Source organism: Muntiacus reevesi, chromosome 9, assembly GCF_963930625.1.
Source record: "Muntiacus reevesi chromosome 9, mMunRee1.1, whole genome shotgun sequence".
Lineage (NCBI taxonomy): Eukaryota > Metazoa > Chordata > Mammalia > Artiodactyla > Cervidae > Muntiacus > Muntiacus reevesi.
In genome coordinates this window covers 47468624-47480788 of record NC_089257.1, presented here as the reverse complement: position 1 = coordinate 47480788, position 12165 = coordinate 47468624, and the positions used below count along the sequence as shown (strand labels likewise).

Genomic DNA, 12165 nt, shown 5'->3' with positions numbered 1-12165 from the left:
CTCAATAGTCCAACTCTCACATATACGTGTATGTATATATATTATAGACAGACAGATACAGAGAGCTGATCATTTTGCTGTACAGCAGAAGCTAGGAAAAAAAAATTGTAAAGCAACTATAATGCAATAAAAATTCATTTTAAAATAAGTAAGACATTTTAAAAAAGTAAATAAGGTGATAAAAACAGCAGCATGCCTGAAAATTAAAAAATAAAAGTACAAAAATACAAAAAGCAGGACAAAACAGAAAGTGGTGCTAGCAGACCAATGCAAGGATGCATGTTTACAGTGTGAGAGCTGAAACAGACAGCAGATGTGGCCGAGACCTCAACCAGGACACACGCTTCAAGTGACTCAAATTTTTCATGCTCTGCACATGTCCATGAATGACTGTAAAGTACCAGGGGGATTGGTTTTGAATTAACAAATAAATGTCAGCAAGTAGGTGAATTTGAAAATTCGGAATCCACAAAGAATGAAGATCAACTGTATGTCTGAATGTTGGCATTTCCTTACTAGATGTGTGATCTAACTGTCCTCTAAGATTCATCCTCCTCAGTCTTATTATGGGAGAAAAATAAACACATGGTAAGAACGCAGTAAGGATTAAATCAGATGAGATCTGGTTGGCCAGGAGCCAGGGTGTGTGACACATGAGGGAGGCTCAGAGACATGAAGTATTGTCACCAACCCCTGGTTCCTATACACCAGAAGATTCAGCTTCCTTCCGAGCTCTCTCACGCATGAGCACTCCGTCCAAACCCTGGAAAGCTAGTTATTGGTTTCTCAAGTTGGTCATTCTTTTTAAGTGATAAATAGCTCCTTATAGCAAACCCAGGTTATAGTTAAAACACCCCACTTTCCAGTTCAAATACCCATAGAATCCACCTGAAGAGATGCCCCAGAATTCTAACAATAATAATTTTCTGATGAATCCTACACACTGACCTTTTTGCGTGATCTGAGCAGTTGTATTATGCTTATACCCAGATTTTAACATTTCTGGATTAGAGAATGAATACATATTTCTGGAGACATGGAATGTACCACCTGAAGAATCCAAAGATTCTGGTAAGCCGTTTTGGAGAACATGACCATGAGAAGCACATGCAGTGCATTAGTCCAGAGTTCAAACAAGAACCCCCAAAAGATAATATTGGAGTTCTAATGTCCAGTACCTAAGGACATGTTTTGTGACCTTATTTGGAGACAGTGTGTTTACAGAGGCAATCAACTTAAAATTATATCATTAGTATTGACCCTAATCCAATATGACTGATGTCCTTATAAAAGGGGGAATTTAGAGAGAGAGACATGCGCATGTGGAGAACACCATGTGGACATGAAGGCAGAGACTGGAGTGATGCATCTTTTACGAACCAAAGGATGCTGAAGATGGCCAGCAAAACACCAGAAGCTAGAGAAGAGGCCTGGAGCAGGTGGTCCATCATTATCATCTTCATCCTCAGAAGGACTCAACCTTCCCAACACCTTCATCTCAGACCTCTAGGCTCCACAACTGTGACACAATAAATTTTTGTCTAAGTCACCCTGTCTGTGATATTTTATTATGGAACTCTAGCAAGCTAATCCTCCAGGAACTGGCTCACAGGATTTGGGGGCTGACTAAGCAAGTCTATCTATAAGGCAGTCAGGCAGAATGGGAAGATCATAGGACTCTGGAATTTCACAGATGTGGGCTGAGTCCATTCTCCACAAGCTGAGTTTCTTCTCTCTTCTGGGGAGGCTTCTGTGTTAAGGCCTTTCCAACTAATCATATCAGGCCCACTCAGACAATCCAAGACAGTCTTCCTTACCTAAAAGTCAACTGATTAGGGACTTTAATTACATCTGCAAAATCCTTTCATAGCAACATCTAGACTAATGTTTTATTGAATAGCTGGAAGCTTTAGCCTGGCCAAGTTGCCACATCAAAAAAGCCATCACATAGAGCTGGATGGGATGTGGTCAATGTTCCTTTGCTCAAAGCAGCACTGAAATACTTTCAGTCACAGAATCAAATTCCCAATTCAAGTGATTCATTCAGTAAGGTTGGGTAAATAGTTTGCCAGATATGATCTGACTTACAAGGTGCATCCCCTGGAAACAATGTCTGTATGCAGGTGAGCTTGGAGAAGCTGGGCTTTCTCCTTTCCTTGTTTCCTCTGTAACATCACAGACATCCACGTGTGACATCCAGGTCCCTGTGGGAAATGTGGTGAGGGGGCAGTAGAGGTTGAGGGTAAGGGAACTTTCAGATTGCCATTCTGATATTTTGTCAAAAGAAAAATCACCTTATTTTTAACTAAAATTTTTTTAATGTTATAAATTATCTGACACATGGAGCACAGAAAAACACAGTGTGGTGGACGAGTATTCCTTTTAATGAGGAGGGATAGAAGCAGTCTGAATTTTCTGGGTTTTGTTTTTTGTGGGGTTTTTGTTGTTTTTGGCTTCTTGGACGGCATGAGTCATAGAAACCCCGGGTGGAACCTCTTTGTGTCTGCAGTGGTTCCTGCTCTTGGCCACCAGGAGGAGATATATTCAACAAAGTCTTCTCAGCCTGAACTACACAGGATATCTGCCAAGGAGTCTCATTACTACTCTCGGCTAGATTTTATTCATCATTTTATTCCCAGCACCTATCACAGGGCCCAGGACACAGGAAATGCCAAATAAATATTTGATGAATAAAAGTAAATAATCCACAAGTAGCTCCAGGAATGGAGGCTTTCCTGGTTCCCTCTCACTGAACTCCCACCTACTTTGGGGGGTTTCTTCCCTTATACAAATACACAAAAACTTACAAAGGATAAGATAAAAGAGTTTACATGTGTCCTGTTTTAAATAGCACACCTAAACTGGATTGCATAAGTCGTCCAATAAGCTATTTTGTCTTTCACTTTTTTTTTTGAAAATTTTCAAATCTACAGAACAGATAGAAGAATAACACAATGAACTCTTGTATATATCCCTCAGCTGTTGACATTCTGTCACGTTGTCTTGATATGGTGTCCTGGTTTGGTGTCCTCTTTGGGTAAATCTCTGTACCAGAGCCCAGGGCGTGGGGGAGATGGGTACAGAGAACTACATAGGTACGAACCTAGATATCTTAAAGGGATTTATATCCTAATAATGAAAGCAACGTGTACAGAGAGAGAGGGCATGTGTGCTCATTCATATCTGACTCTTTGCAACCCCATGGACTGCAGTCCACCAGGTTCCTCTGTCCACGGAATTTTCCAGCAAGCACACTGGAGTGGGTTGCCATTTCCTTCACCAGGGAATAGAACAGACTTATATAAAACTAAAAGCATTCAAAGCTAATAGATGGCGTTAGGTGTCAGGATAGCAGTTACGCTTTGGAGGCACAGTGACTGGACTAGACTCCTGAAGTGTCTTCAGAGATTCTAATAGTCTAAATCTTGATCTGGGTTCCAGCTGTACTTCTTAGAAATTCATTTAAAGTGTTTTATTACTTGAGTATTTTTCTGTGTGAATGTTACTTTAATAAAGTTGACAAAGTGAAAGAAAGTGAAGTCGCTCAGTCATGTCTCTTTGCGACCCCATGGACGGTAGCCTACCAGGCTCCTCCGTCTATAGGATTTTCCAGGGAAGAGTACTGGAGTGGGTTGCCATAAAGTTGACAACAAATGGAGAAATGTGCACCAAAAACCACAATACAAGAAAATCATGAATACCAGAAAATACAATAAATAACTTCTGAGATGATTAGGACACTGCTGTTTGACTGGGGCTGTTTGATGAAGAAAAATAGGATGTCAACTTTATTCTATACACTGCAGGGAACACTTGGATGGCTGTAATCAGGCAACTGATGTAATCAAAACAAGCACTCTTCAATGGTTAATTTGGGAGTGAGAGGACAGGGAAAGATTAACCCCAGGGAGAGTAGTCCAGGTGAGCAATGGTGAAGATCCAAGCCCAAAGGCAAAAGATGGATTCAAGATATATTGTGAATATAGGATCTAAAGTGTTTGGAGACTCGATAAGTGGTACCAAAAAAAAGTCAAGGGTGATCTTGATATTTAACTCTTGGGTAAAACATTTCTAGTTATATATAAGTTATATATATGTGTGTGTGTGTGTGTGTGTGTGTTTATGTGTGTGTGTATATATATATATATATATATATGTATATATATATATAAAATTTCTAGAATTCAATAAGCATTCATTTCTCATTATTTCCAGGTATCATTAGAGTTTCCAGTCCAAGGGAGATGCTCAGACCTGGACTTGATGGTGAGGAAGCTTTGTGGGTAGCTAAGTTGTATGTCATTGGCCCCCTCCCAGGTGGGCTTTGCAGAGCCACTCTCTCTCCCCCTTTCCAGGTCCCTTCCCAGCCAGATTGCGGGAGGCAGGAGGCCATGGTCAGTTCGTGGCCATAGCAGGCCAGTGTGTAGACTGCCACCAAGCATTGCTGGGAAGACCAGGAAGTCACCCTTGCTCGTTGCTTCACCAGTACATAAGTACACCTGGGGAAAGGAGCATGGTGGAAGCTCGTGGTTTAACTTGATTGATCATTAATTTTTCAGCTACCATCTCAGACCACTAGGGTCTGCTGCTGCTTCCCCATTCACCACCATCACAGGCAATCTGCTTCTCCAGCAGAACTTGAGTTCCCAAGTGCTTGGGAAATGTCTGCCCCTTCACACTATTTCACACTAAAATATGCTTCTAGTATATTTTAATTAAACAGGAGGCTGGTTGTTGGACAGAGACATATTTTATTATATCTCTCTTCCTAAGATCTTTAAATCAGAAATGAATATTGAAAAAAATGAATATTGAATTTTGTAAAATATTTTTAGCATCTATTGTAATGACTAAGTGATTCTCTCCTTTGACTTATTAGTATATTAAATCTATGTTAATGGATTTCCTAAGGGCTTCCCTGGTAACTCAGATGGTAAAGAGCTGGCCTGCAAAGCAGGAGACTTGGGTTCGATCCCTGGATCGGGAAGTTCTCCTGGAGAAGGAAATGGCAACCCACTCCAGTATTCTTGCCTGGAGAATCCCATGGATGGAGGAGCCTGGCAGACTTAACATTCCTACGGTTCTGAATCCCACTTGGACATGATATGTTCATCTTTCAATGTACTGCTGGGCTCTGTTACTAATGTTTCATTCAGATTTTTGCATCAACATTCATAATTGAAATTGACTTACAGTGGAGGTTCTCAAAATGTGGTCTGGAGACCGATGGGGATCTCCAAGATCCTTTTAGGGGGTCTGGAAGGTCAAAATGCTTTTCAGAGTAATTGCTGTTCAGTTGCTAAATTGTGTCCAACTCTTTGCCACCCTATAAACTGCAGCATGCCAGGCTTCCCTGTAATTCACTATCTCCTGGAGTTTGCTCAAACTTATGTTCACTGAGTCAGTAATGTCATCCAACCATCTCATCCTCTGTCACCCTCTTCTCCTGCCCTCAGTGTTTCCCAGCATTCCCTGGGGGCTCAGATGGTAAATAACCTTCCTGCAATGCAAGAAACCCATGTTCAATCCCTGGGTTGGGAAGATCCCCTGGAGAAGGGAATGGCTACCCACTTTGGTATTTTTGCCTGGAGAATTCCATGGACAGAGGAGCCTGGCAGGCTACAGTCTATGACTTCACAGTCAGACATGACTGAGGGACTAACACTTTCATAGTAATACTAACACATTTTATCATCTTTCACTCCCACTCTCTCAGGGATGTGTCATAGAGTTTTCCAGAGACAACATAACGTGTGATATCTCAACAGACTGCATGTAAAAAGCAGATAGGAAATTCCATCTGTCTTCTGTTTAGCCAGACATTAAACAGTTTTGGAGAAATGGGAAACAATGCCAGTTTAATGTAAATTTTTTTTGTTTTAGAAGATTTGGTTATTTGAATACCTGTTATTTGTTTGGGCTTCCCTGGTGGCTCAGAGGTTAAAGCGTCTGCCTGCAATGCAGGAGACCCGGGTTCGATCCCTGAGTTGGGAAGATCCCCTGGAGAAGGAAATGGCACCCCACTCCAGTACTCTTGCCTGGAGAATCCCATGGAGGGAGGAGCCTGGTAGGCTACAGTCCCTGGGGTCGCAAAGAGTTGGACACGACTGAGCGACTTCACTTTCTCTTAATAGTTCTAATTGTGGTTATCTTAAAAATGCATAATCTAAACAGTTTCTGCTTTAATTTCTAGCATGTTAGCTATTGATAAATATTACTTCCATAAACAAAAGCTCTTCAGGATTTTCAGTGATATTTTTCAAAGTGTAAAGGTGACCTGAGACCAAAAAGTTTGAGAACCACTGGCTGTAGTTTTCTATCATCTGCCTTTGTCAGACTTTGGTATCATCATTCTTCATGAAAAGAACTGGAGAACACACCTTTAATTTAACTGAGGTATAATTGACATGTAACATATTAGTTTCAGGTATACAATATAATGGTTTGATATTTGTATTTTTGCAAAATGATCACTGCAGTAAGTATAGTCAACTTCCACCACTCTGCAGAGTTACAGTTGTTTTCCCTTGTGATGAAAACTTTTAAGATCTACTCTTTTAGCAAGTTTCTCTTAGAGCTTTCCTTCTTGCTCTCTGCTTTGCAAAAACTTACAACTGGAGAATAATAAATAATGATGTCATGTGATTAAATATACTAGCCATCTACTCCTTGAAGACGTAACAGTAACTTTCTCAATTTCCTTCCTTGTTACTAGTTTTCAGGTTTAAAATTTTCACCTTCACTCAATTTTGATCATTTATCATCTCCTAGTAACAGCTATCGGAGAAGGCAATGGCACCCCAATCCAGTACTCTTGCCTGGAAAATCCCATGGGCGGAGGAGCCTGGTAGGCTGCAGTCCATGGGATCGCACAGACTCGGACACCACTGAAGCGACTTGGCAGCAGCAGCAGCAGTAACAGCTATATAACACTCAGATTTTCCTACTAATTGCTTTATGTTGTACAAAATATTTCCCCATAATACCTTGTAATATTTTCTACTTTCCCAATTTTGGATATTTTCAAAACCTTTTTGAAAAAATTAGACTAGCCTAATGTGACTAGACTAAGTGACAAGTATCTTGTCACTTTATAGAAACTTTATTTTTATTTCAGAAACCTATTGGTAATGAACCTATTCCCTCTGGCTGCACCCTCTTGAGTCTCTCCAGCTGAACCCCACAGGCTGGCTAACCAGGGCCTTGAGACCGTGGCTCTGAGTTATTTCCTGCAGATGATGGGCATGCATAGAATGAAGCTGCAAGTCTTGATTATGCTCCTATTAGAGCTCTTAACTCATCAAGTGATGTCAAACAGACTGCTTCATGTTCCTGAGCCCTAGGATCATCTAGGTACATAGAAAAGAGAGCAATCTCTAGAGCCTCACTGGGCTTCTGGAAGTACTGGCTGCTGCCTGTATTGCAGTGGTCAAGATGGTGGCCTTGCTTTCCCTCTGATTCTAGGGCTCCTTGGAGAGCCACCTCCTAACCCCAGATTTTTTTAATCTGTATATATCTATTTCACTGTGCTGGGGCTTAGTTGTGGCACATGAACTCAGCTGTGGCATGTGAGATCTAGTTCCTTGACCAGGGAGTAAGCCCGGGCCCCCTGCGTTGGGAGCATGGTTTCTGAGCCATTGAACCACCAGGGAAGTCCCCTAGCCCCATATTTTCTTAATGAGGCCATATCTGTGATTTTTTATTATGATTTTAATTGGAGGATAATTAGTTTACAATACTGTGATGGTTTTCTCCATGCATCAACATAAGTCAGCCACGGGTATACTTGTGTCCCCTTATCTGAACCACCTCCCACCTCCTCTCCACCCTATCCTTCTGGGTTGTCCCAGAGCATTGGCTTTGGGTGCCCTGCTTCATGTATCGAACTTGCACTGGCCATCTATTTTACATAAAAATATTGGAACGCTTCACAAATTTGTGTGTCCGCCTTGCACAGAAACCAAGTTAATCTTCTCTGTATCGTTCCAGTTTTAGCATATGTGCTGCAGAAGCAAGCCCCATATCTGTGATTTCTTTTCTTCTCACTTTCTAGTTACCTGGGTGGTAAAAGCAAGCATCCATGATTTGGCCAAGGGCTCCCCTCAGGTAGGAGACCTTGGAGTCTCCCTGCTCTCCAGCCTGCCTGGCCACCAGCATCACTGTGTCTGCCGCCGCCCCACAGATCATGGGCCTCCCACAGCATTGACCAGAGGTTGATCATTCATAAGTGTTTCTGGCACAGAGTACAGGATTTGGGCTGAGTCTTCCTTCTCTTTATAAAGAGAGAAACAGGATTTAAGAGCCAATTCCAAGTTTGTCAATTGTGTCTAGCTTCACAGTCGAGGCCTTCTTCCTCTCCTGGGAACCCTCTACTGCCCACAGGCCAGATTTCCCTGTTTCCTGCCCCGTAAAACTGTAGAACAAGCTACAGTCATTTAGGAATCCCTCCCTGACACCCTTGTCTGCCTGGAGCCTTGCAGGCACTTACAAGGGGCTGTCTGACCCCATCTCACAGGTGACCAGGTACCCTCACTTCATGCCGTTCCTCTTCAGGGGGAATTCAGACACCCAAGCTCCATGAGCCTCCCTTCTTCCATGGGTTTATTTAACACTCCTTTGTCTTATTAGAAAAGGTCTGTCACATAACTCGCAAGCTACCCTGCCTCCTGCAGCACCCCTGGGGACTACGACTTGGCACCACCGCAGCTGGTAGAATTGCCTCACTTGAATCACCACCTTCTTCCAGCCCGAGTGCCTATGAGAGGCGATGGGCAGCTGCTTCCAGGGCGGGGCACAGCCATAGGATGGGGGCCTCATCCAGGTCTGTGATCGGCCTCACACGAGTGTCCCAGGAACCTCCCATCCCCAGCGCCCTTCACAGACTCCTGACTTGCACACCTGCTCTCAGCGTTTCTCACACTGCCCCTGATATGAGAACAGGTGAGGACCCTTACCCTGTGTTCACGAAAAGAAACTGAGGCTTGTAAAGGTGAAGTGACAGAGTCAGACAACTGCTGAGACAGAGCCTGCACCCTCAGCTCAAGCCCAGTCATCCTGGCACGGCCCCGCTTTGGGACTAATTCCACACTGCTCTGGCATGGTGCCACCCTTCCCACCCCACAATCGATCCCTTGTTCATTCATTATTTCCTTGGTCGTGTGCAAGTCTTCATTGAGCGCCATCCTTTTGCCAGACTCTCAGTTAGGCTCTGGGAATGCAAAAGCAAATAAAACAACCTGTAATTTCTAGCATAGGGTTTAGGAAGCGTGTGCAACTGTCCTTAGTACAAGATGATAACCACTGTGACATATGTGAGAACTGTGTTCAGAGGGAACAAAGAGAAGGGAGTGAAAAAAAAAAAAGAAGGGAGTGACTTCCTAGAACTGTCAGGGAAGGCTTAACTATGATTAGACACTTATGCTGGGTCTTAAAAGAATCAGAAGATATTTAGGGAAACAGAAGGGAAGGCTTTCCATTCAGCGGGATTGGCATGAACAAGGGATCAGAAAGGCTACACAGAGGGATCAGGGCAAAGGGGGCAGTCCTATGAATCTGGTGCTTTGACAGGGGGAATTGAGTGGAGATTACCTTAAATTACAGCCTGAGTTCGGTTGTAAAGGGTCTTATGTTGGCGCTAAAAATGTTAGACTCTATCTTGTAGTCAAGAGATGGGAACTATTGCCCTTCTAGCACAGGAGGAAAAAAAGACCTGTACTAAAGAAAAACTACTCTGACAGTAGAGAAGATGCATAGATGTAAAAACCCAAATAAAATATGCTGAGGAATACAAGGGTGACAAAAAGGAAAAAGTAGTTTCAAAAAACATTGTGTCCGCAGATTCAATAAGATGTGATGACCAATAATGCTTAAAATGGAGGAAAGAAAAAGTCACACACATACTCAAATAACTTCCAGGTATCTGACTCAAGTGATTGTGTAGATAAAAGCTAACCATAATAGTTTTTTACCACTAGAGCCACCCAGGAAGTTTAAACCATAATAATAGTTGGCATTTATTCCTTACTCTGGGCCAGCCCTTTATGTGCATATAATCCTCTCAGTAAACCTGAGAAATTGGTACTATTCTTAACCCTAATTTTATAGATGAAGAGACTGAAGCTCAGTGATCAATTTCTTTGCTCCAGTAAGTGGCCTAATAGGGATTGCAAGCTGAGACTGTCTGAAGTCAGAACTTGGTGCTCCTAACCACTATACTATACTGCCTCTGCATGTACTCTTGGCCCAAAAAAGAAATATCATAGCAGAAGCAGATGTGGGGAGGGTGTGAGGGGTACAGATGAATTAAGTATGGATCAGGTAACTTTAGAGATACTTGTGGGATGTCCAGCTACAGATGTCTAGGGATTAGGAAAACAGCCAGGGGTTATGTGATTTGAGAGGTCGCAGATATGGGTGACGGTGAGGGTTGCAGCCTTGAAAAGGCTATTTTCAGAGGAAAAGGAGCAACGGGAGAGAGGAGAAGCTGAGGAAAGGCTGAAGGAGTGAGCAGAAGGGGAGGGGGAGAAGCAAGACAGGGCATGGAAGCCGGGGAGAGAGCTTAGGTTTCAAGAAGAAGGATGGTCAATAATGTAAAGTGCTGGACAAAACCTAGTCCTCTAAGAATGAGGAAAGAGGTCTTTTGATTTGGCCATTGGCAGCTTGTGGGTGATCTCAGTAAGTCAAGATTCCATGGTCTGATGGCTCAAGAAGGAGAATAAACCGGAGCTGACAAAGAAGCCACAAGAGAGATAGACTTCCCATTCGGAAGAATGGTCTCCAAGTACAGTGGCTAGTCTCTGGGCTGCTGATGCTCCTGGCTTCTGGATTCATGGATGTGGACTAGTACACTAGCATGATCCTAATAGCCACTTTTTTCTTAGCCTTAATCTTTGAAGGGACTGTATTAAAATCATGTAGTAGGCCCTCTTTCTTATTCTCACAACCATCACCTCTTAAAAATGTTGGGTAATATAATTTTCTTTGACAGCTTGCCAAGAAACATCACACACCTTTTAATTCACACAGTAGAATCCTCTTTCCCTTTGTCTTTACAAATAAAATGCCCAAATATCCCCTAAAAATATATTCTACCATTTTTTTTCTAGACATTAATTGATCTTAACAAAGAGATTTCTTGCCTTCAAGGTGGAGAGAAGTCCAACAAGTTACTGCAGCTTGGCATCGTCATCCTTGCCTCTGAAGCCTGCCAGGGTTTGCGCATCCCTCTCTCCACGGATGCTGTGGAGAGCGCTGTGGCTGGCTTCCCTTCTTGGGAGGCAAGGATTCCTGCTGGTATGCTCCCCACCCACCATCTCTCTCCTTTCTCTCAATGCTCATGGGGGACTGGGGGGTTGGCAGCCTGTGGGAAAGATTCTGGTTGTCACCTGGTGGCTTGGTAAGGGGGCCTCTGGTGGAGCTGCTGGAACAATGTGAGGTTAGAATCTTCAGGATGCTCAGGGACCCTCTGTAGACAGTTTTAAGGATCTTCTTTTGAGAAGCACTTATTTTGGATTTTCAGAAGCATCCCACTCCAGATGGGGAATAAGGCAAAGGATCTTCCTTTTATATATTCAGGGTTTCAGTTTCCTTTCCAGAATCAGATCACTACTGATTGCAGCGTAGAGTAGGGCAGGCAACTCTATGGCATCAAAAGATCTATTTCATCCTATTTGGAGAGGTAGACTATAGTCAATAAACCATGCATTCATTATTCCTCCTCAATGCTCACCAGACTTATTATTAACATATGTAAAATTTGTATGTTAATAATTGAGGTTTCCCAGGTGGTGCAGTGGTAAAAGAATCTACCTTCCAATGTAGGAGATGCAAGAGATGCAGGTTCTATCCCTGGGTCAGTTTACTGGAGCTGGGAGCAGGGAGGGCAGGATGGGGAGTTATTGTTTAAAAATTATATAGTTTCAGTTTTGCAAGATGAAAAAAAGTTATGGAGAAGGATGGTGATGTTGGTTGCACAATAATAATGTATTTAATACCACTGAACTATACACTTGAAATGGTTAGGATGGTTTTATGTTATGTGTATTTTACTACATTTTTTAAATTGGAAAAAAAAGAATGGAAGACACCATGATGTTCTCAGAATTGACCCCTTAAAATGATTGTTTTTGTCATCTCCTCAGACTTTTTATACCTGGATCATTCTCC

General features: G+C 42.6%; 1 non-coding gene across 1 annotated transcript; it reads right to left on the bottom strand.

The window, feature by feature from the left end:
• Positions 1-7912: 7912 nt before the first annotated feature.
• Positions 7913-8015, bottom strand: LOC136176106 (U6 spliceosomal RNA). Its single transcript, XR_010664487.1, has one exon. It is a non-coding gene; the product is annotated as a U6 spliceosomal RNA (small nuclear RNA).
• Between the last annotated feature and the right edge of the window lie 4150 nt (positions 8016-12165).